The 26,604-nt window shown below is 37.3% G+C and overlaps 1 long non-coding RNA gene across 4 annotated transcripts in view; it reads left to right on the top strand.

The window, feature by feature from the left end:
• Nucleotides 1-26,604, top strand: part of LOC119255996 (uncharacterized) — a 113,898-nt gene that overhangs the window by 31,101 nt on the left and 56,193 nt on the right. Inside the window, exon 1 of one of the 4 annotated variants that reach the window (XR_008553598.1) lies at nucleotides 11,870-11,919. The exons of 1 other annotated variant lie outside the window; for it this stretch is intronic. This is a non-coding gene — a long non-coding RNA (uncharacterized LOC119255996). 2 more of the 4 variants (XR_008553599.1, XR_008553601.1) reach the window with 2 other exon arrangements.

The raw sequence follows: 26,604 nt of genomic DNA, 5'->3' as shown, positions 1-26,604 counted from the left end.
CACTGCCTCCTTTGTCTTTTTACATAGCACAGTTAGGTTAAGTGAATTCAAAAGTTGTACTTGAACAAAACAACAGTTATTAGTTGTATCCCATAAAATTGTATCTGCATACTTGATTGACTCCAAGTATTATGTTGATAGGATATTTCTTTGCAATCTGATTTATAACCTTGACATAATTCTATAAAGTTGTGTGTCCCTACAGTAAATATCTGTTTTGCTTTCTTAAAGGGAAAAAGACATAAGCTCATCTCATCATAATGCTCTCATCTTTTCCATCTGAATTTTTCAGCGATTATAATATGCAGAAGGTATAATTAATTACATTCTAATCTAATACTTTAGAAGACAATCTTATATTCCCAAGATGAACTTGAGAAAATTGCAAAAAAAGAATTTAGTCAGATGATTTCATTAAACAGAAGGGCTGAAGTTCAAACCATTCTGTCAAGGTAAATTCACCTCCATCTTACTCAAAAAGAAGAAAAAATCAACTTTGTTTAGGACTGTTTGTCTCCTTTTATTAGAAAGATTCAAGGGTTTAGAACTTTCAGGTTGGAGTTCATTATTAGCAATATGTGTCTCCCAACTTAAAACTTGCTTCCTCTGAGTGAGTTTCTATAGAGAGAAGGATCCTACAGACTTTGAAGTCATACAGAATTTTCAAATGGTATAAAGATTAATGTCATCTTTTCTTAAGTAATTTTCCTTATTTTCTGTATGTGTTTGATAAAATCATGTTACATGAGTAAGCAAGCAATGTGAAGTTAGTACTCCAATCCTTTCATTTCATAGATCAAATCGAATTCAGCTCTAATATAAAGATAAGCAGTAGCAACTTGCTAAGATGTCATCACAAACATAGGGACTGACTTAAAATTACCCAAACAGGTTATAAGAACCATAAAAGGAAGAGATATTTCTCACCCTTTCTTATGAATGAGAATATTTACTGCTATTACTTTGTAAAACAAATAACAACAAATATCAATATTTATTGCTTACATTTGTTAAATTATTGTATTTGAAATACTGATAGTAATAAATGTACCCTTTACTCACGAATTTGATATGACCTTCAATCATATCAATATACTTTCAATATATAGCTTATTAAAGCTAAAAAGTGCAAAATGTCTAAAAAGTTCCAAAATAGAAATTTAACATTTGACTTTTGCACTGTAAAAATCAAATTTCAAAAACTATATTTTGGCAAAAAGAATAGGGAGATTTAGAGTACTTAAGCTTAGACAAAAACTTGTATTTCATCTAAGTTCAGGTTCTTAACCAACTATATAACCTCAAGGAAATTATTTATTCCCTCTGAGCTTTGATTTCTACCTATTAAAAATGGGATAGTGGATCTTATTTTAGAATGTTACTTGTGTAGGTTAAGTAGGAAAACATATAAAGCATTTACTACCTGCTTGGTACATAGTAAGCATTGAAGTTGCTGGTGGAACTTAGTATTGCTTTATTACACTGGCTGATGTTCTCAAATGAAGCATATTTCTAAAATAGAAATAAATTGTCTCTGAATACAATGATTCAGATAGTAGGGCTAATAAAAAGTCACCAGGATTGGCATCACAACATTCAAATACCTCCAGGAAGTGGAAGATGGTCCTTATGAGATCCAGGACTATTTTGTGTGCTATTATTACATCTGAGGATTGGGCTAAGAAATGAGGAATTCACTTAAACTGCTTTTATTATGTTCCAGCCTTCTTGCATAAACTGGATTCTAATGACCCAAGTCAACCATATAATATTGGGTTCTGCATAGGATTAAACAAATGCACTAATGAGAAAAGAAAAATAACGTGAGATGACAACACTTTAGGCATTGAGGTTCTGCAAAAACAGGATATTCTTTCCACACCACCTCTTCCTCTCATTCACTGGGGATGATGAGTTATAGTACTTTGGTACTTGGCAACTTATCATCCCAGAAGGAACTTGGCATGACTGTGAACTAGTGGTGTATGTTGAGCTTGCTTTCCTTTTTTTTTAAAATGGGATTTCAGGGTGTTGGCAGAGAATATACAACTTAAAGCTGTTGAAGGATCAAACTATATGAGAAAGAAGAGTTAAAACTTCCAAGATCTATTATATAGTTTGTTTTTTTTTTTTTAAGAGTAGTAACTGTTGGGCCTCCCGGATGGCGCAGCGGTTGAGCGCTGGGTTGCGAAGCTGCCCGCGGCCTCTGCGGTGCCGGTTCGATCCCCGGCTGCTCCCCGGCCACCAGAGGAGGGTCCCACATGGCGCGCAGACCTCTCCTGCTGCCCGCTGCTCCCCTCAGCAGTGTACTTCGGTCCTTCTGCCTGCTCTGCTCCCCGCTCTGGCTCTGGTGAATTCTCTCACCCTCCTGCGCTTCTGACTGTACCCTGTGCTTGTATGAATAAATAAATAAATAAATAAATAAATAAATACAGGATCTCTTTAAAAAAAAAAAAAAAAAAGAGTAGTAACTGTTAAGGAGTCTTAACTAATTAATACTTGAGATAAATCATAAAGAACTAAAAATATAACCATGGTAAATCAAGATATACTAGTATCCAGGAGTGTAAGGTAAGGCACACTCCAATATCCAATTGACTTCATTTGCTTAGTGGCTATTATGTGCTAGGTCCTAGGGAAGCCATATAGAATATGAAACAGTTTGATTTTGGAGTCTCTCAGTAGTAGAGAGAGAAAAGTTAAAAATTAATAATTTTGTGATATAAAACATAATAACCTAGTGGACATAGTGTTAGAGGATCATTAAGGAAAGGTATAATCATGCTTGGGAAGTATTAAAGAAGGATTCCTGGCATTGTAATGGCAAATGTGGGTCTTAAAGGAGGAGTTATCCATTGTTATTTAAAGAGGAAAGAACATTCCAAGAATAGGAGACCTTATGAAAAAAGTCTTAGATGTGAGAAACAGTCTCTTCAGGGAACAATATCCAAGTAAATATGGAAATTTAGAGTATGACAGAGCATAAAGAGAAAGACCAGCAGGATGCAGTTTGGAGGGTATTATTTTCATATTAAGAATCTTAAATATAATCTTATAAGCCTTATTAGCCAATAGGATAGTACAGCTGATAAAATGTTGAAAAGGATTAAGTGAGGGAGCAACATGGGTCAAATTTGCATGTTAGTTATATCCTTTAGATAGTGTTGTGGAGGAAAGATTTGAAAGGGAGAAACAATTTGAGGTATAAAAAACAATTAGAGTACTATTACATTCATCCAAGCAAAATGAAGAGTAGAACTAATGTCATGATAATAGGAATAAAGAAAAGGTATTTATTCAAATATTTGGAGACAGACCTAGCCAATTTAGATAACTGAGCAAGGTAAATTAATTTCTGGGTTTATAATTTTGTGCGGATATTAAAGTAAAGAGAATACACTATGAGGAGCCAATGAAAGGAGAAAGACGTGAATTTAACATGGTCAATTTTGTCTGAGAGGCCAGTGAACTATGTAGGTGACAATGACCAATAGGAAACTGAAAGTGAAAATTTAAAACTTCAAGGAGAGTTGAGACTGGATATATACAGTAAGTTCTCAGTTAACATTGTCCATAGATTTTTGGAAGCTGTGATTTTAAGTGAACTGACTTAATCAAACCAGTTTTACCATAGACTAAGTTCCTACCACATATTTTTGGTTACAAAACATTATAAAACTTCTAAATAAAGGCCCCAAAACACTTCTGATATTAAACAATAATCTGTATTCATTCACTCATTTAGTTTCCAACTCACTTATTCCAGTTCAAAGTTATGGGTGGCCAGAACTTATCCGGGCAATGTGGGGTGCATGGTGGAAACCAGCCCCGCAGAAGACCCTCCATTCCAGGGTGCGCTCACACACACACTCACATTCAGCGAGACTGGGACAGCTAAGACACACTAACCTAATGAAAACCCGAGATGGGGAGAGTGTGCAAACTCCACACAGATAATGTCCCTGACTGGGAATTGATTTTTCTTTTTCTCATCAACTTTTCTAAAAAAACAATGTTGAACTAAATGATGCTATTTGAGAACCTGCTCTATGTGGGAGTCATTAACAAATAGCAAATACTAGTGCAATCAAAATGAGTAATTTTACTCGGGTGAATCATCCAAAGGAAGAAGAGTAGCATATGGAGGACATAATCCAGCACTACGGCAACATTTGTGTGGGTGGAAAAAGATGTACCTGGAAGATAGTGGTCAGAATAATACAAAAATAGCTAAAGGAATATAGTTTTATGGACTCTATGGGAAGGGAGAGCTTCAAGAAGTAAAATGATCCATAGCACCAAATAGAGCAGAAGCTCAGCAAAATAATTCACTGCATTTAGCAATTAGTAAGACATCAGTGACCTTGGGGACACCTGACACAACAGAGTGGTGCAAAAGGAAATCAAATACAAAGGGCTGATGAGTCAATGGGAAGGTAGAGAGTGAAAAAACTTCCTTGAGAATTGTAAATCGGTGATGGTACTATGAAAATTGGAGGAAAGGGGGTATTTATCAACTGGTTGTTTAAAAAAAAAAAAAGATTCACTTGAGCACATTTTTTTTATCTTTGATTAAAAAAAGATTCAAATATAGTGTGGGTTATTGAGATGTAAAAACATTTAAAAATTAACTTAAAATCGTAATTCCTTCCTCACTAAATCTTTCATCTATATGCCTAGTGACCTTCAATTTGAACTGATTAGGCTTTTCCTGATTTTTTCAGCCAACATTTCTGCTGGCACCACTTATAAACCATGAACACTGGCAATATAATGGAGAAGGAAATAGGAGGGGAAGACAAGGCCCTGAAAATTTCAAACTAGAAAATCATATTCTCAAGGGGTCCAGGTTGGCTGGTCAGGCTTTGAGTAATGCCAAGTTGGCTGTGTTCCTTTGAAATGTATCCAAACTACAATCTCAAGTGTGAAAGACTGCAGAACCCTAAAAAAGTCAAATGGTATAAAGTATGTGCTTAGTCTACTGCTTAAGGAGTTACTGTTTTTCAGAGGGAAGCCATATCTATAAGTGGTGGCATGAAAGCAATTAATTATTTCCCAGCAGAAGATGACAATCTAACAATTACTGTTTGACTGCATACCTTTCAGTGCCATCCTTTCTCTGTGAACACCCAGGGGTGGTGAAATCAAGGGCGTTCTGACAACACTCCTGGGTGTGTTGTACTGACTTTGGCTAAGCCAGGGAGCTCTGCCCAGTTTCAGGTGGCAGACTCTTCTTGATTATTACTGTGACGGTAACACCAGGGCAAAGTCAACACAGAAAGTAAAATTTATTTTTGCTGTTATTTCACATTTTTTGCATAACTACTTAAATAAACCCTAAAAATAAGCCTTGAAGTAAAAAAATCTTTATTGGATATATTTTATATGAGCTGCTTTAAATTCTTTGGAGGGAAAGGTAGAATATCCATAAACCTTTAAAAAAGACAATACTCCAGTGTAGATACAGAAATCAATCCTTCACAAAGTCAGTGACAAATCAAAACGCAGCTAGCAAACCTAAGAGAATATATAAAACTGGAAATGTGTATTTCTGGTGATTTCTAGAAGTAAGTGGCAATACTTAGATCTCTCTTGTTTTTGAAAGACAGGGCTAAAGATTAAAGCTCCCAACCAGCGCCATGAAAATGAATTTAGATGTGAGTGAAGATTCACATCTTAATGAGCATCAGTACATCAAATATTAATTCCTTTGTGTTTCTTCTCCTGTCTAAACTTCTATTATGACAGGGAATTTCATCATGCATCCCTCTCATTTTTAAGGCTTCCCCCTAAAAGTCCACTCAACTATTTTTCAGACTTTCTAATATAAACTGAAATTAGCCTTAGTTTCTGGGCAATCATGATTTACATATAAATCAGCAACATTTCTTTACTCAAAACCTTCAAAGCAACTGAGAAAAGCCTCCAGGTGAACCTGGAATATTTGAATTGCCTCCTCGATTCTGCTAATGTAACTTAATTGAGATGGAAGCTACAACTGTCTTGTTCTGAGCTATGAGTTTCAGAGCCCACCTATTCTGAGGTCCAGAATAGCTCTATGAAATATTGAATATTTGTAAAGCTTTCAAAAGCTCATTCCTGGCAAGTTAATAGATGCTGTTTCCAAGTTCTAGAAAGATATTGAAGCTTCTTATGTGTAGTATTGGACCTACTTTGTTTAAAAAAAAACAAGAATTAAAACACTAATTTTCATAATAAGCAACATTCGTTTTTGTTCATTACCCAGGAAAAGCTAATCAATACATAATCACCGATTTAAGAAGAAATAATTACATATTAAAAACATATTAGCTTATTGACAAAATAAGCAGCAGCACTGGATTTCTCAAATCTCATTAATCCTGTTTCTAGAAAGCTCTTAAATATATCCAATATGAAAGATTTAAATCTAAAGTTGTAACACTCAAACTTATAGTTTAAATATGACCTAGAATATTAAAAGCAACTGCCTTTTCTAGTGCTGAGATCATAAGTTTTTGGAAATCAGGATATCTTTCTGTTTCCAGATTCTAATTATACATTGTTTGGTACATAGTAAGTGCTAAATTAAAACATTTTGAATTAAAAATTTGAAATAAAAATGTTCTTATCTAAAGTTAAAGAGAAATAGAAAACAAAGGGCCATTATTCTAAAAATTTGGGGGGAGGGAGAGAAATGGAACACTTCTTGATGTTTCCTTCTTTAGGCTGGAAGAAGGAATAAAGCCCCAACTAATTATGTAGGGGAAAATGTATATTTAAAAAAACATCCATGTTGATATTTTTAACTTTTATTGTGCTGAATGTCTTTATCGATGTACCAGAACCTGCCGATAGCCATGCACTATACAATAGGCTGTGTGGCACATGCACACACAACACAAATAACTGCAGCACTCTATAGACCTGCCTAATCATTCTATCAGTTAGCTATTCCCCCTCTGATGAACGCCGCGTCCTTTCTCTTCTCCAAACTAATAGACCATCCTTGTGATTTCAGTGACACCTCTCCTCCCACTTGAAGTCATGAATATAATGACCTTGACCAAAAGACTGAACCAGTACAGGAGGCAACATATAATTGTCCAACTGTGTGGGGATTTTTGTTTTTATTTTACAAGTACTGAAAACAAATTAAAAAACAAGAAAGATCTGATCTTTCCTTGTTCACACTATTTCTAAAAATGTGAAATTTCACCATGGTGCCAGACTATACAATGACTAACCAATGAGAAACCAATAAAACATGACAGATCCTTATGGAATTAGGTAACAGGTAAAGCCTGGAGGTTTTGTTAGGTATGTGCCTAGAGGCCTTTTGCCATCAACCACCTATGCCTGTTATTAAAGACCATCAAAAATGAAATACCGAAATACCAGACACAACATTGAAGTTTTTGTTTTAAAGTTCTTTATTAGTTGAGAAATACTACTAGTAGTATATTCTTCTACATTACAGAGTACAATTAACTGCAAGGATGAAAACCAAGACCTTCAGAGGCTTCCTTTAACATTACAGAAAGCCTGTTGATGCCTTGTAACCAGGCATGCCTGTAACAAGCTTGTAATTGTCCATTTAAACTTAGAGACTGATTTTGAGCACAAAAGCATCACTGTATCTGCAGGGGTAAGAAAACTTGGTGGTTTCAAAAATATAGGAAGATACTTTTATGTTGCTGCTTAGAAACTGTTGATGGGAGGAAGTGAGAGTATATAATGACATTCTGGTTTTTGCCTTGTCAAAGAACTTAAGACAAGTTATTTAATTCTATTAGTCTTTAATTATTTCATCCCCTAAAAAGAGATGTTTATATCCTCTCCCTGTTAATAGTGACCAGTTAGTTAACCTATTGAAAATGTGTCGTGATATATCTTTTAGAGACATAAAACTTGTGATCTATTTCTAAGAGGCCTTACCTCTTACTCCTTCTGGGTGGACTTGGCTTTGTTGAAAACATCAGAAGAGAGGAATTAGTTAAATAATGGAGGCAACACAAAAATACCTCCATTCCTGCCCTTCCCATTAAATTGTGACTCATCCTCCAACTGTGGTATATTTGCTGCTTCTGGAAGTTAAATGTCACATGCAAATTTCTTTTAGGTAGCAGATCAGAATCTTAGACAACAATGAGTATATAAATTGTATAGTTATAGTACTCTATTTCTCACCAAAAGGTGCAGCAACGTTATTCACAAAAAAGTCTGATTGTGTGTCAGGGCAGGAATGGCCACTGAGCAGGTTTTCTAGGATCCCATGCAGACCGGGTAAAGGAGGAATTCTGGAGCCCTCAGGGGTTTTGCAGGTTTTTTATTGGGGTTCACCAGGCATATGGCAGGCAGGGGTGCTGGAGGGCCGGGAAGCTGGCAGGCCTCCCAACCCCCAGCAGGTCTTCACTCTGTAGGCTCTCCGGCCATCTCTCAGCTTCTGCTTCTTTTGCTTCTCGCTCGGCTTCTGCTCGGCTTCTGCTCAGCTTCCTCTCGGCTTCTTCTGGCGTCCCTGTGACGCTGCCCTTAAAAGCACAGTCTTAGCCCAGGTGAATCCCATCTACCTATGCCCATACCCTACACCAGTTGCCCACCATCAGGCATGCATTCAGGACCTCAAGGATCCATCATCAATCCTGATGGCAGGAGGGCAGAAAAGCCTGACATTTTTCCTTTACCCTACATTGTGTTATTAACTATGACTGGAAGAGTAAAATCCACCCTGGTTTAAAGTACCAGTTTCTGGTAAATTGAAGTTTTGTTTTTTTGTTTTTTATTAAGGGATAGAGGAAAATGATTGAGTTTGTGAAGAAAACAAAGTTATCACTCAGTGAAATCCTTTGGAAGATAAAGTATTTTCCTATGTCATAAAACTCAAAATACATAGATATAGCTGGATTCAAATCTTAACTTCCCTCCCCTTTTATCTCTATGACTTTATCTTTTCTTGCCTCTATTTTTTCATCTGTAAAGTGAGGTAATAGTAATAGGACAGAACCTCAGATTTATAAGGAATGAAAGAATTAAAATACTTGGCACATTAATCATTAGCAGTAACTAAAGTCAGTGTAAAGGTGGTTTCATTTTGTGCTTATGTTGCTGTGTTTAATGAGCAACATAACAAATGCTCTTAATTATTGTAGACAAAAGAAGCAAGTTTTGATATGAAAGAAGCTGAGTTTTGTAATGCCCACAGCAGAGTTATTTTCCTTTCACCTTGGATGTGAAATGCTGGGGCATCTAGGCCAGTGAAAAGTATGTACAAAGATGCAAAATAAATAAATAAAAATGAAAATGACATGCACTAAATTCTTAGGAAAGGTACAGATTAATCCTCATGGTCAAGGCTTCTCAGAAGGGACTTTAATAACCACGTAAATTAACTCCTTGCTCCCTTAACACTGATGCTTAATGGGGAAGTTCTGGGCCTTAAACTCTCAAATGGCTCTTCTCCAAGATCCATACATGTGAGAGTGCACTTACCTAGAAAAAGAACGTGATTCTCACCTACGAAGGCCTTTTACTGTTCACTATCAACAGAGCATTTGAAATAAACAGTATTTGAAATCATGACCTTTGGTGCCAGTGGTTAAATTAAGGGCAACCCTTCCCTTCTGTGCACTTTGCTTTTGTTTTAGACTTTTCACTGGGCAATATTTTTATAAGCCTTTCAGAAACACTTCCTGTTAATTACTGTTAATTCATTTCCAATTAATGTTTACTAGGCAAAAATCTTACCCAAGCAGGACTTCTAGCAGAATGTTTCGATATACTATTTGTTGCTGCATCTGAACGCCAGACTCCTGATTTCCTATCCTGCATCAAAACACTTGCTCCTTGGAACCTGCCATGTTATTACATGTCAGACACCCGAGAAGACTTGCCCAAAAGACCCACGCCTCTAGACTTCCTCCCGCTCCCCCAGGTTTAGGCTCTTTCCTGCACCCCAGGTTGGGCGGCTGCAGGCGCTTCCACGGGGCACCTTTTTTTCACAGTAACTTGGAGTCAGGTAAACAACTAGTAAGGATAAAGGTTTCAAAGTGCCAAGGCCGGTCTCTGTCCTCCCCTCCCACGCAGAGGCAAGGAAACATAACCTGGTGCCTTGACATTTCCAGGAGACCCAACGCACTTGCTCTGTTGGCCGGGATCGCTGCCTCAAGTGACAAGCATGTCTGAATTGACTTTTGCGTGTTGTGTTTCCAGGCAGAGCCTAGCAGCAGGCCTTAGTCCCTTTTCTGCAGGATCCTGAGAAAAGGAACCAAAAAGCCTGGCAGGCAGTCCTGGGAAACAGAGGTCACTGTTGAAAGGAGCTTGTCTGTTAATGACTCTAATCTTTAATAGCTTCCAGGGGGCTTGGTTCTCTCATTCTTCTTTGTCCTGCTGGCCTGAGGGTATAATACTGTGATTCTTTTCCATGCAATGTCAAGGTCGTGCTTGCTGCCATCCCCCTTTCGAGCAGTCACACTTGGTACACACTGAACTTTCTCTTCTGCTCTCAAAGTTCCATGTAGCAACCAATGTCTGCAAAATAGCACAGGCATGCGATTTTCGCCACTAAAGACAGAGAATAAACTATTTCTATTAAATTTTCAGGGTCCTTTCTATCCTACGGAATCCTAAGCAAGCGCTGCCCGTCATTTTTTAAAAGCTGTCCCTTACTTCAACAAATGAGGTGCGCCCCCCTCACCGAAACACACATATGTTTCAATCAACTGTCACCCTCCAGGATGGAGGCTTCAAACCAAAATTGTTATGAAAGACGTTGTTTTAAAACTTTGATTCCCACACAACAAAAGCAGTGGAGGAAGAATGAATCTTACTTTAAATTTCGTTCTTTAAGTTTCCTTTATATTCGCCTCTTCCCCTCAAAAAGCAACCTTAGCTTATAGCTTCTAATCCTCCTCCTGATATTTTGCAAGGCCACGCTGAAACCTTAACCTCTATGAGCCCTCCCCAGTGTCCTTGCCCATCCAGCCCAGATGGTACAGATCAAGCAGGAGAGCACAGCCAAAACAGAAAGGAGAACAAGGGGATGCAATCCCCACACCTAAATGGAGACACATAAGGCCTCTTGTAGCTCTCTTTTCTTTTCTTGATTAATTGCATAATTACTGTACTCTTCTGATTCATTTTGCCAGTGGAGACTTGGCTGGTAGCCCTGTAAATTGCTTTTATATTAATCTTGAAAGCAGGAAGTAAAGCATGTTGCTCCAATTAGCTTAAAATCCAACCCAATTCACTGTTGGGCCAAAGGGGACTTTCTAAAGAATAAAATCAGCGCATACCACTTTCATCATCGACCCCTAAAGAAAAGCTTGGTTTACTGTCCTTTTTCTGGTTGACAGAGAAAGGAAACCTTAACATTCTCATTCAAGGTCATTGACGGTTGTCCTCTTATGGTAGTTGCAACACAGACTGGGGTGGGGCCAGGGAGCGAAAGATGAGGGGATTGAAAGCTTCGGTGCTGTTAACCATTAAACCCCTGCCCACCGAGAGAAGGTCAGGAGAGTACAGAGAAATAAAATTCACCTCCACCAGGGCAAGGATGGAGGTGGTGAAGAGAGGTTCAGCATAACACAGAGGTGTGTATATTGGCTGAGGAACACACGCTCTGTTGTATGTCGGTGATTACTCAATTTGTTTAGATGGTAACTCATTTTTGTGCCTACTCTTTGTTCTTTAGTGAAGATAGACCATCCAGCAGAGCAAATCTTTGTTTCTTATGAGCTCATCTGCTCTTGCAGTCTGCACCACACCTGTAATTATAATTATGGCCCACTGCTTGGGATGCTGTAATCCTTTCTAGTGAAACCAATTGTGAGTTCACAAACAGAGTTACTTAGCAAAGAGAGAATGCCTGAATTGATAGAATCAGCTTCATTAGTCCCTTTCATTGGTTATTTTGGCTGCACATAGCCTTCTACTAAGATTCAGGTAACTATCGTTTTTCAGTAATATGAAGGTATCCTTGCATTTTCAAGGGAACTGTGATGTTCCTGAACTGTAACTGGGATGCTTGGGACAAGCATAATGAGGTGAGACTTTCTGAGGAAAACAGCTGATACTGAGAAATTAACTGGTGAAGGCACACCTCAGGTATGATTGTGATGAAAGATAGTGCCATGTAGAATCACTGGAGTTAAACTCCTAAAAGATCGTGTTGGTAAAATTTACATGTTGATTATTTTTACCACATTTTAGGTGCTTTGTTTCAACACTAACAGACTCTGTGTTGCTAAAATAATTCTGCAGGATGAATAGTCCACCTTTAAGTAGGAACAACTGAATGTTTGTTCAGATTCACTGTCCTTTAAATTAAAAAAAAAAAATCTAACAGAACTTTTGCTTCAACTATACTGAAACTTAGGGGAATGCAGGCCTTGTTCTAAAATAACAGAATTCCTTTTTTTTTTTTTTCTGAAGAGACTTTGTTTCTCCTTGTTATAATGTTATTTCCTAGACTCTTGATAAGAAAAGGAATTTGTGATTACTGGGTTTGTACGTGTTTCACAATCTTAACCTATTTTTTTCCAGTGCAAAATAAGGGGAGTGGGTTTTTAAATCCATGTAAGCCAATCATAATTTTTCCCCCTGTAAGGTTTCACTTCTTAAATCAGAGTCCAAATTTTACAACCTTCAATTGGTCTATTGTGTTTCAGTGAAACAAAGGATTTAGTCAAGTCAGTGGCATTTCAGCTTTTTAATCCTGTTGCAAATTACTGGATGTACCATGAGATTTTTCACTAGTGGATCATATAAAATTAAGCTTGGAAAAAGAAAAGAAACAAAGTTGGAACAAATAAGAATGATTTAGGATAGCAATAATAAATTCAATTTATAAATAGGCCTACATTCATCTTAAAAAAAATGTTTTTGGATAAAATCAGGTTTTCATTAAATATATATTCATGAAAGAATAACTGCTTTTTAATAAGGAAGCATCCCAGAATTTTAGAATTAGCAATCAACATTGCTTCAAACTGTGGTTCTCAAAGTATGATCCCTGCAGGAGTAGCATCAGCATCACAGGGGAACTTGTTACAGATGCACATTCTCAAGTCACACTCAAGATCTACCCTTTCAGAAACTCTGGACTGAGACCCTGCAATCATTATTTTAACTACACTTGCCCACTCAAGTTCAGAACCACTGCGTTAGATCTGTACCAAAGCCTCCTATCCCACCTACTGTTCTCCAGGTTTGCTGCCCACAAATTATTCTCTGTACTCCAGAATGTCCCTTTAAAAAGTCATCTAATGATGCCACCCCCTTCCTTAACTCATTATCCTCTCCCCATTACTTTCGGGTCAGGATATTCATGGTATTCCTCTCCGACTGTTGTATGATCAGCTCCTGCAGCTCCACCATCCCTCACTTCTGTTCAATCCACCCTCCTCAACTGTCAGCCCACCTGCACACCCACAAGTGCACACCCATAGGTGCACACCCACAAAGCTGTAGCCATTCTGAACTCCTTACAGGCCTGCAGGCACACTCCTGTCCTCTTATCCATAGGTTTTGTACGTTGTTCCTGAAATGCTCTTTCCCTGTCCTTCTCACCCACTCCTTCCCACCTCTCTTTATTTGGATAACTTATTCTCATCCTTTCAGGGCTCATGTTGGTTCTCATCTCCTCCAGGAAACCTTGTCTGAACACTCCCACCCCTCCTAGGTTGGGTTCATTTTCTAGTTCTTGCCACAGAGCATACTGGATACTTACATCGTTACACACACCACCCAGAATTATAATTACTTACTTGTTTTTTTCTCCCCAACTAAACGAAACATTTTTTCTCCCCAACTAAGCTCCTAGATGGGAATAACTATCTCTTACAGTCTTGCTATCCCAGCATCTAGCATAGGGCTTGGTTCATAATAAACATTTAATAAAATTTTGTTGAATTTTTTTTGAATGAATGAGCTTCTTGGCACTATTGATGAAAAGAATTGGGTCCAAAGAGGACAAGCAGCCTGACAAATTCACTTTTGGGGGGTTAATGGCCTGGTCCCCTCTTGTTCAATGCAGTGTTTTTGCATGAAATCATGCTGTTGTTTTTCAGACAGGAAAAAAATATTCATCCCAATTTTTCTGTGTTTCAATTTGTTATGTGCTAGAGAGAGATCTGGGACTAGGCAGCCGACTGGGTTCAATTTGTAACAAATCTCCCGACCCATAAAATCCATTATGATTTTATGATTATATATCCTAGGAAAGATAATGACATCATTATCATCACAGGTTAGGGCAGAGTAGCATGACACTTAGTGCATTATCTCTCAAATCCTCTAGCATCTTTTAACTGTGTGGTGCAGAGATTTCCTTATGTCTTGGCTAGATGCCGACATTCTGTTGGCTTGAAGGATCTAATAAAGTAACTAAACCAATGTGCTGATATTGCCAGATCTCCTCATGTAGTGGGGGAGAATGTGGGTCCTGCACTCAGACTTGTAGCTCAGATCTCATCCCTATGCTAACTATTCTGACATGAACACTTCAATTTCTTCATCTGCAAAATATGAGCGAAAATGCTATTTAATACATTCTTAGTACTGGTTTGGAGGCTAAAGAAAGGTGATCAAACTAAAATAATTTAGTGCAATGACCTGTAGCAAGTGGTTGATTTTAAAACTAGTAAGATATTGAGCTAAATTAAAACTAATAAGATGTTGAGAAATGTAGCAATGAATTTCAACAGAGATCAGACATACAAAAAAAGTTGAAATGCAAGTTAGTATGTAATTTAGGCTAAGATTTCCCTAAAGGATATTGTTTGTTTCTCATATAAGTTATTTTGAAAATCTATTTTATCTGGGAACAGCGAAACTATGGTAAAGTTCAGACCCAAAAAGTTTAACATTAACATAATGGCACTTATTTTTTCCCAAATTTATTGAAGTATAATTGAAAAAGTTGTAGATTTTTAAAGTGTATCATGTGATGATTTGATATATGTGTACATTGTGAAACAATTCCTACCATCTAGTTAATTACTACATCCATCACCGCTATTTATCTATCTCTCCTCTATTTATTTTTGATGAGCACATTAAAGTGCTGCTCTTAGCACATTTAGCTCTTTTTCCAGGAAGTGTGTTAGAAACTAAATTTCAGTTACACAATAGAGTATTATCAGCTTTAGTCACATTATTTTGCATTCTATGCTCAGATCTTATTATCCTAAGATTGAAACTTTGTGCTCTATCTCTCCTTATTTTCCCTTCTGCCACCCCCCCATCCCAGCCCACAGTCCATGGCAACCACTCTTTACTCTCTGTTTCTATGAATTTGACTTTTAAAAAATTCCACATATAGGTGATACCATGCAGTATTTGTCTTTCTCTTTCCATTTTATTTCACTTAGCTGAATACTTAGTGGCACTTTAATGTAGATTGTTTATTAAGGGCAAAACATTTGGGCATTTAAAAATTTACTCTATTTTTTCCTTTACAAGAATTGAACGCTTATTGCCATCATGGCTTTAAAACATTCACAGGATTTTTTTCAGTCTACAAGTTTTATGCATAGGTTTGAATATGAGAAAATATGGAGGACATTTCCAATTAAGACTGGAACTCTTCCTGCTTATTGAATTGTGATCCTCTCAATTTTTCACTCTACATCCTTTATTTTTTTTTCCTTTTTTTAAAAAAAAGATTTTATTTATTTATGCATACAAGAAGTGGGGTATGGGACAGAGGCATGGGGGTGTGTGTGAGAAAATTCACCAGAGACAGAGGGGGGAACAGAACAGGCAGACTGAGGACAGCTTCACAGTGCTCTGTGCTTATTAATCCCTTGAGCCACCAGGGAGGCCCTCTGCATCATTTAGAAAGAGCCTCACATGAGCACAGCAGACCTCTTCTGACTCGCCCACTGCTCCCCTCAGCAGTGTATTTCAGTCAGTCTGCCTGTTCTGTTCCCCACTCTGTCTCTGGTGAATCCTCTCACCCCCCACACGTCTGGCCTGCACCCCAGCTCTTGAATGCATACATAAATAAATCTTTAAAAAAAAAAAGAGCCTCACATGAAGGACCTTACATTCCATGGGAATGCTATGTCCAAACATACTTCAGAAGCAGAGTGAGAAAGGGACAACCCCACAATAAAGGATGGAGTTTTCTTTTTTTTTTTTTTTAATGATTTTGAACTAATTTTTTTTTTTATAGAGGCATGTTTTTATTTTTATTTATTTGTTTGTTTGTTTTGTTTTTGTTTATACATGCACTGGGTACAGTCAGAAGCACGGGAGGGTGAGAGAATTCACCAGAGCCAGAGCGGGGAGCAGAGCAGGCAGAAGGACCCAAGTACACTGCTGAGGGGAGCAGCGGGCGGCAGGAGAGGTCTGCGCGCCATGTGGGACCCTCCTCCGATGGCCGGGGAGCAGCCGGGGATCGAACCGGCACTACAGAGGCCGCAGGCAGCTTCGCAACCCAGCGCTCAACTGCTGCGCCACCGGGGAGGCCCAGGATGGAGTTTTCATTTGTCCTTAGATGATGACACTAAGGATGCTATAAAAAGGAGGGATTCAATGAACTATACATATGGATCTCAATTTAGTCCTTTTGTATAGAGATCCTTGTTAGAGATGAGACTGCTTTTTTTCAGAATTATGTAATTAATGACTTCTAAAAGACAGTGCAGTATCTGCTCCAGAAACAACAGTAAATCAATCCACTGCTCTCATTGAGATATTACTTTGTCAGTAGACATGCTCACCAAGTAATTAAAAAGAATCCAAACCCTGTCTGATAATGAGCAGATGGCCAATTTGGTTATTAAAGTGTCTGATATTGTTGAGTGTGCTTTCATGTTTGATGTTGTACTACAGTTTAGACGAATCAGTTGAAGAGTAATTTGTCAAGTTTGCATTTTAAGTTACAAAAATCTGACTGTAGTACTTATGAGCTAGGAGATGGTATAATTTAATCTTTCTTAGCTTCAGTTTCTTGATCTATAGAATGAAGGTCTGTAAAATGGTATATCTTACTAAGAGTTTAAGGATTACACAAGATCTCTGTGAAGTGGAAAGCATTATACCTGACTCAGAGCATTCAGTAAATATTATCTATTATAATCCAAAATCAGGGCACCAAATCTATCAGAGGATTTTTTTTAAAGATTTATTGATTGATTGATTTATACATACATACATACAAGCACTGGGTACAGTCAGAAGCGTGGGAGGGTGAGAGAATTCACCAGAGCCAGAGCGGGGAGCAGAGCAGGCAGAAGGACCGAAGTGCACTGCTGAGGGGAGCAGCGGGTGGCAGGAGAGGTCTGCGGGCCATGTGGGACCCCCCTCCAGTGGCCGGGGAGCAGCCGGGGATCGAACCGGCGCTGCAGAGGCTGCGGAGCAGCTTCGCGACCCAGCGCTCAACCACTGCGCCACCAGGGAGGCCCTATCAGAGGATATTTTATGAGAGAAGTTGATGGCTCCCTGTAGGGTAAATGATTTTCAGGCTTTTCTGCCCTTCCACCATTAGGATTGCCCTGCCTGATGGTGGGCACCTGCATTTGTTACATTGTTATAAGTTGTGTTGTTTACTTCTGTGGACCATGGCTGAGTATTGAGATATTTGCCAAGAGAGGCAGAAGGGAGAGGTAGGGGAGAGAAGGGGAGAAAGGAAGCCAGAGAAGCCCAGAGTGAAGACATGCTGGGGGCTTGGAGGTCTACTGGCTTCCTGGCCCCCTGGCACTCCTGCCTGCCATGTGCCTGGTTGTGGAACTACAGGTAATAGCTCAATAAAAGCCTGAGAAAGCTACTGAGGGCTCCAGGACTCTCCTTTAGCCCATCTGCTTGGATCATAGATATCCTGCTCTGTCCCCGTCCTGCCATTACACCCCCATTTCATTGTGTGGCCCTCAAAAAGTTAAAAATGTGATTCTTCCCCCATTACATACATACATACATACATACACACACACACACGCATGCACACTCACACACTCACATCCTCACCTGTCCTTATTAAAACTCCAGTGAAGTTGAAGTCCAGAGATATGAGACTGTCATAATGGAGGCTGAAGTTCTCCTCATCCAGAAAGTTCAGTGATGCGTTTTGGAAACAAATATATCTAAACTAGCTGAGGTGGGGCAACAATGAATACTCTGAAGCATACTCAGCCTTTGAGAAAAGAATGGCTGAAAATGTTTCTCTATTTTTTTTTCTCTACATTCACTCATGGCTCTTAAGGTCTTCCATCACCCCCATCTTTCGGGTTTTTATTTCCTGACCCTTTTTCTCTATCCACGTCCCATCCTGCTTCTCTCTCACTATGGATCTATGTTCTTCCTCTTCTTCCACCCAGATTGTCTTCTCTTCTTCCTTTTCCCTTACTGATATCTATAATAGTTTTGAAGAAAGTTGTTATAAGCATTTTGTGTTCTGCATACATTGAACTGATTTGGCAGATTAAACTGTCATTGATGTTGTGCCCTGGGTTGATATAGAATCAAAGAGCCAAAGAAGGGTTAGTTTAACTCTCAGTGGAGTAGGGGGTATATGTGGGGTCTGTTTAGAACACAAATATGAACTTAAAGGCGAGATTACTGAAGTCTCTGAAGTAATGAAGGTTAACAATGGATTGAAATAAACTTCTTCATTCTGTCTGGAATTTGAGAATTAATGAATCTTCATTGCTGTCTGAAGGGGATAGTCTTAATAAAAGTAAAAGAGGCATAATATTGTAAACTTAAGCAACAAAATTCCCTGCAGGTTTTTTACAGGCTGGAAACAAAAATCATTTAAGAAGGAATTGGATATGCTATAACTGATAGATCCTATCAAATTGACCTTATTTGACCAACCTTCATTGCTGTTTCAGGACCAACCTTCATTTCTCTTCTCAGGTTATGAATTAACTTTTCTTAAGAGCCATATATCAGCTCTGAGGATACAGGGAGTCCTGAATTTTTAATTTCATTCATCTTTCTGGAATTGTAATATTTTGTTGGGCCATAGTTATACAAAATGAAAATGTAACTTCAGAAAGACTAGTGAAAGGATAGTGCATAAAAGCTGAGGTGCGTAATCTAAATTATTGTCATCCCTAATTTGTTGACTGGCGATTTGACCATTTCATCATGCCTGAATGCTGCATGCTTCACTTACTACCTCTGAAAGTCATGACTGATGGTTTGTTTGGTCACATTCTCTCAAGAAATGTCTTCGTTCTGTAATGCAGGGATAGCTGAAAAATGACAGCATACAACAGTACAAGGAATCCAAGGTCTGGTCCCTAATCTTGAAACAATCAGAGGTGACAATAGTTTCATAGTTGACATACCTATGGGTATAAATTCATCTTCACATGTGGTCTGTGGTCAATCTTTCCTCAAACATTTCAATACAGAAAAGGACCTGAAAATGCCATTTATTTTTTAATCATGATTTTTAAAATTAGCACTTTCTTATTTATAGGCCAAAGAAAAACACTTTGGTCACTGTTTAGAAAGTTAAGTGAGGTCCTGATCTTTAGTTTCTGTTTCCTTCCCTGCACCTAGATACACCTTACATAAATATATTTATGAAATCACAGGAAAGTGGAATTGGGATTCTGAAATATTGCTAAAACTGGATGCTATTTTAAAGGAAACATATGTGTGTTAGACTGAGAAACATCTGTTCCTCAATTATAATTCCCCCCCCAACTTTGAAGGTATCAAATTTGACATGTATTTTTTTTCACTGTAAATGTCTTATTTGAGTTTCTGGCTTTTTCCTCCAGAATGAATTAACTATAATTTTTGATTTGGAGGTGGGTGGGGGAGGTTTATTTGTTAGTGCAGATCAAACAGAACATCTGGGACATTTCACGCTTCTTTACAAGTGCTGAATAAAATGGACAGGCTAAGGAGCCTTGTTGGGTTTATTTAGCGATTTTTATCCAAAAAGCAAGAATAAAATTATGATTATGTTTATTTTAAAGAAACAAAACTAAGAGTTCAATACCTATTTCTTAATTTTTAAGAATCATAGCATTAGATGTGATTTTTTTCTTTTATGTTTTTTATTGAGACTATTATAAAATTCCTTTGTATAAAGATTAAAGTGAAATTGAAAAATGTAACAGGAGAAAACAAGATATATACTTTGTGCTCAGGAAAAAAGGATTGTCCCTTCCTATCAGGAAAAAGCAACCCCTTCAAATGAAACATGAGCACTGCCTTGGTTGACAGATTAGGACTATATCTAACAAGAGGCTAAACAAGATAACTGACTAGGGATGGCTACACCCTGTTTTTGCTTCCACATATTTTCCTGTTGGGGAAGCCTAAGCAAAAAATGTAAATCTACCTGAGAGATATGTTAAGTCTTTAGAGAATTCCAGCCATCCACATTTTAGGGTTATAAATTAAACTCAGCATTGGCGTTCAGTATCATTGTACACAGCACACATTGGTAATTGGCTTTGGAAGTTTGATCAGTACTTTGGAATAAAAATATATAATTAGGGAAAGATAATTATCTTTAAAATAGTTATAATTTTGGAAGGTGTTTGATCAGAGCATAAATTCTAGAGTAAAATATTTGCATTTTAAATACCTGGGACAATGGTATCAACAAAATGCTCCTAAGAAATTTTATGAGGTTTATTATTCCCTCAATTATCCAAAACCTATCATACTAAAGCATTCATTAGGTTTCATCTTAAAGTTGATAGGACAGAGAGGTCATATTCGCAATAATACAAAGAGGCCAAAGTTAACATCTAGTCTGAGGTCCCACAACCTAATCTCAGAATTGTGCTGCCTCTCTTCAGATTTTACTCCCTACACTACTATAATATGGATTTTAATAGCCCTCTTGATCTTCCCAGCAACTGTTTCCTTTCCTGGTTCCTGACCCAGGCATATCTGGGTTATATTCTGTGGGGGCAATTTTTTTTTGCTTCAAATTGTGATTTTGGTGTTTTTACTAAACTTAGGAGAATAGAATAAATTTCTAAGAGGCAACAGAACTAAATATTTCTGGTTCTGATTACTCCCTGGTTTTCAGGATGACAACTAGTAATTCCAATAAATTGCACATAGAACTCTAACCGAGCCACACCAAATTAAGCCAATGCATTGATATTGTGCTGATTATTAGTAAATCGGTTGTGAGGGGATTAGGGCTTCTGCTTTCTCCTTTCATCATTGTGCTTTAATGGAACCATCTTTAATTATCCCTTTTGTGACTGTATGTAATCCAAAGAAATCTCTCGAAGAATGGGAATTCTAGGCATTCTCAGCAGGCAATGAAGAGGGCATTTCATAGCAAGTGGGTCTTGTGTCAGCTTTCATAATGTACACATTTAGGTAGTTCCTACACCTATAATTAGACCCATTACCTGGTATTTTATAAAACCTTGGGAAAAATCTCTGAGCAAAGATTTGATAAACATTTAAATGGCTGATTTCTCAAGGTTAATACTAAGTGGTACCTCTGAAGTTTTATGAGATTATAGTCTCCTGCCTACTTTCTGAAGAACTTGTCTGGGAGTTCTATATCTTGCTATACTCACAGAGCTATTACAAGAAACAAACACATTCCATTGCATCAAAAGCAGCTATCAGTGCTTTTAGAGCTATTTCATTCCTCATTTCAATAGGTATACTTAAAACTCAGTGGCCTGCCAAGATTGAGAACAATCAGTTCTCAGATAATTTTATCTGATGTACTATATCATTAAAGGAAATGTATTCCATCATTTATTATCTTTGATTTTGTATAAATTCCTTCTCAGTTCCAATGTCCAAGAGAACAGTGTTTATTAGTAGTGCTGAACTCAAGAATGCAGTATTTAAGCTTCTCTTTACATTCTATGAAGCATAGCCTTAGGAATTCTTAGCCCTTATACTGTAACAATTCTCTGACCTAAATGGGTGTTGACCCTGTGTGGTTTTTCACAATGCTTCCATTGATAACCTAAGATGTCAATTACCAAAGTGAATGTGCTGGTGATGTCATTGCTGATACAGTTTCACCAAATCACATGCTCTACTGAGGCAAGAGAAACAAAGGTTGCAACACCCTAGTGGAAGACCATGGTAGCAGTGATAAGGAGACCAGAGAAGTCATTAGATGCCAGCTTCTGACCAGAAAGAAACAGAGAAAACTATGCAAACTACACTTGTACCCTACAAAGGCAAGCAAAAAAAAAAAGTAGCTACTTTTTGGGGGGTTAGGGAGAGTTGCTTTTACATAAAACAGAAATGCCAAAGAATAAAACTTCAAATTCTACTTTGTGACTTGGCAGAAAAAGAAAGCTATTATATTATAGTCATTCTACAAGGCACAAAATTAATTTTTTCATTTTATTATTTTTTTAGCTCTTACCTGGGAGCACAAAATTTAAACTTGGTATAATCTCATCTTCATCACAAATGGTATAGGCAGTTCATGAAAAATTCCCTAATTAAGAAACAGGACTTCCATCCTACACATCCTGAATGAAATAGGTTTCATTGTCTTGAACAGGTAGGGAGATTTCCAGAGGCACATATCTCTGAATACATGAATTTCCTCTCATGTTAACGCTTAGATTTCTGAGCATGGGGTGCAATAGTCTATTGTAATTTGACTAGAAGTTGGCAGAAAATACTAATCGCTATAAGGAGTCACAATTCAGAGACTATCATGGAAAGAGGGCAACTCCCCAGAAAACTTAGGGCCTCAGGCTTCAAGACAACTCATTTTAACCTGGCAGTGGGTAGTTATCACAGTGATACCTAGGAGGTACAAAAAAATTACAACAAACTTTGATTGAATTTCCATAGTACCACGATGAAAAATACACATTTCTTGCCCTCAAGTGCTAACTTATAGCTGGGGAAATATACAAGAAGACAGCAATCACAGCATAGATGAAAGGAATGACTAAAATTGGGGTCATAGAGGCACATGAAAAAAAGGCACTTCCTTACAAAAGGCTTTGTGAAGAAAATGAGGCCTGAACCAGTTGCTGGATGATGAATGTGAGTTAGGTGAAGGAAGACAAGGAAGAAAGATAAGGAAGAAGGCCCAGGGCATTCCAGACAGAGGCAGAGCGGCCTGTTCAAAGACGTAGAAGCAAAAGGGACATTGCACTCCATTTTTTATTTATAAAAAAATAAATCTTTAAAAAATGATAAAGCTGTTTTGAATGTTCATAAAAATATTAACACTTTTCTATAATTCACCTATTTCTCAATAATTCACCACTAAGAACCCAAAACAATAACAAAAAAGGGCAGAGCTTTAATCACAACTGATTCTCTGAACAGGTATTATTCAGGCTGAGGGAGAAGGGTCCCTTGCTCAGAAATATGTAGTGTCCTTACCAACTTCCAATCACCTGTTGCAGATCCTGAAATTGTCATTAGAGAATTATTCTTTTTTATTTTTCTAAGAAGAGTAAAACAAACAGGCAAATCATTTGGAAAACTTTTCACAATATACTAATGCTGATCCTATATATATAGTTTATGACCTTGTTTAAAAAAGAAGCAAATATAATATATGGTATTTGGAATAATTTCCAAATATATTCATATATCAAAAAAATCAAGATATTGATTAGTCTTAGAATGGGTAGTCATTGGAAGAGGTTAAGGAGGCTTCTAGGGTACTTGAGAAATAACTTGTTTCTGGATCTGGGTATTGATTACATAGATGTGCTCATATTGTAGATATTTTTCAAGCTGTATATTAATGATTTTGTAATTTTCTGTATTATTGTTTTATGTAAAAAGGAGTAATTTTTTGAATTTACACATATTAGAAACAGAAAATAAATGCCTTATGTTAAAACAAATACCATATATAACTTATGCTTTGTACCAAATTTGACTCAAAATAGGTCAAAGATCTATATGTGAGAGCTAAAGAATGTCTTAGAAAAAAGCAGGAGAAAGTCTTCATGACATTGAATATGTAATGATTTCTTAGCTATAACATCAAAAGCATAGGCTACAAAGAAAATAATAGATAAATTAGACTTCATCAAAATTAAAAAAGTTTTGTGCCTCAAAGGACACTATCAAGACAGTAGAAAATACTTCACAGAATGGAAGAAAATGTCCAGAACATATAAATAACTCTATGATTCAATAACAACCCAAACAGCCTAATAAAAACGTTTAAAGGACTTGAATATCCATTTCTCCAATGAGATATTCAAATGCCCATTAAGCACATGAAAAGATGCTCAATATCATTAGTCATTAGGGAAATTCCAAACAAAACCACGATAAGTTACCACAATGAAATACCACTTTACACCCATTAGGATGGCTTTTATAAAATGGGTTGGTGAGAATATAGAGAAATTGGAATGCTCTTGAACTAACAATGAGAATATAAAATAGATCAGCCATTGTGGAAATCAGTTTAGTGATTCCTCAAAAATAGAATTATTATATTACTAAGCAAATCCAGTCAAAACTTAAAGCAAGGATTCAGATTGTTGAACCAATTTTCATAGAAGCATTATTTACAATAGGAAAAAGATGAATATAATTCATACATTCATCAGCAGATAAATGAATTAAAAATACAAATATTTAAACAATGGAATATTACTGAACCTCGAAAAGGAATGAATCTCAGATACACACTACAACATGGATAAATTTTCCAAATATTATGCTAAGTGAAATAAACCAAACACAAAAGGACAATGTATGGTTCCATTTAGATAAACAAGCTAGAACAGACAAATACAAAAGACCACAAATAAAATAGTAGTTACCAAGGACTAGGGCAGATGGGACAATTGAAAGTTATTATTTAATGAGTGTGGTTTCTGTTAGGTATGATGAAAAATATCTGTAAATTCATAGTGATAGTTGTACAATATTTGGTTTTTTTATTTTTTTAAAGATTTATTTATTTATGCATGCAAGAGCTGGGGTACAGGCTAGAGATGCGGGGTGGGGGGTGTGTGTGAGAGGATTCACAAGAGACAGATTGGGAAACAAAAGGCAGACTGACTGAAATACACTGCTGAGGGGAGCAGTGGGCGAGACAGGAGAGGTCTTCTTCACCATGTGGGGTGCTCGCTGGCTAGCTAGGGATCGAACTCGTGCTGCAGAGGCTGCGGATTGCTTCATAGTGTGGTGCTTAACCCCTTGCACCACCAGGGAGGCCCTGTGTGCAATATTTTGAATTAACTGAATACCAATCAAATGCATGCTCAGAATGGCTAAAATTACAAACTTTGTTTTATATATTTTTGCCACAATAACATGGTATCACTTAGACTAGAAGTGATATGATAAAGAAGTAAATTATGAAGGGGTCTCCCTGGTGGCGCAGCGGTTGAGCACTGGGTTGCGAAGCTGCCCGCAGACCCTGCAGCGCTGGTTCGATCCCCGGCTGCTGGCAAGGGTCCCATATGGCGCGCAGACCTCTCCTGCCGCCCGCTGCTCCCCTCAGCAGTGTATTTCATCGGTCTGCCTGTTCTGTTCCTCGCTCTGGCTTTGGTGAATTCTCTTACCCTCCCGCACTTCTGACTGTACCCAGTGCTTGTATAAATAAATAAATGAATCTTAAAAAAAAAAAAAGTAAATTATGAAATATCTAAGAGTCAATTTAAGAGAAGATATGTAAGACCTTTATGGAAAAATGTATAAAATCAGTTGAAGATCATAAAAAGAAGAGGTAAATAAGTAGAAAGATATGCCATAGTTAAGATCAGGGGTACTATAGATGTCAGTTTTCCTAAATTAACTTGTAGATTAAATGTGAACCTAATGAAAATTCAAGTAACTTTTTGTTGGTTTTGTTTTGACTTTAAACTTGACAAATTGATTTCGATATTTAAATATGAAATTAAGTGGTCAGTCAGGAACACATGAAATTTACTAGAACTCCTTGACAGAATACTTCAGCTAAACATTACACTTTATAATAAAACCATAGAAATACACACAGGAATGGATAATTAGATCAACAGTTGATAGCTTATCATTGGTACAACGGCCATCTAAAGAGGTCACTCCCTAATCTCACCTACTTTATGTCTTTGCTCACATGCCATCTTAGTAGTGAAGACTCCTACATACAATAGCAATATCTGCTCTCCCCAATCCTGCCAATCTTCTTATTTCCCTATTTTCTTCACAGCAATTTATAGCCCTTTCACCTATATAGTTTACTTGTGTATCTTTTTTTGTCATCTGTCTCTCCACTAGATTGTCAACTACACAAAGGCAGGGATTTTATTGCTTTTGTTCACTGCTGTGTCCACAGGATGTAGAACACTACCTATTATATAGTAAATATCCAATATATTTTAATAAAATTGTATGTGACAGTTTGGAATTCTCAGAAACAGACTCACACTTAAAAGTTCATCTAATATGTGATCAAGTTGGCAATGTAGGTTAACAGGATAGAATGAATTATTCGGTAAAGGCATTTCCGTTTAATTCAGCTCCTCTTATTCCTAAATTTGACTGGCATTGAAATAGTTGACTCCTACAACTATTTCATATCTTTTAGTTTCTCACTCTTTATATTATCCCCTCAATACCAAAAAGCACAAAGTTGTAGAATAAAATGAGACAATTAGCCATGAATATAGATTTTAAAATGGATCCCTTCCTTACATCATATCTAGAAATCAATTCTAAATTGATCAAGAACTTAGA

Source organism: Talpa occidentalis, unplaced genomic scaffold (genome assembly GCF_014898055.3).
Source record: "Talpa occidentalis isolate TD23 unplaced genomic scaffold, MPIMG_talOcc4v2.1 talOcc4.3, whole genome shotgun sequence".
Classification (NCBI taxonomy): Eukaryota; Metazoa; Chordata; class Mammalia; order Eulipotyphla; family Talpidae; genus Talpa; species Talpa occidentalis.
The sequence above is the reverse complement of the archived record's forward strand: the minus strand, read 5'-3'. Positions and strand labels throughout refer to the sequence as shown.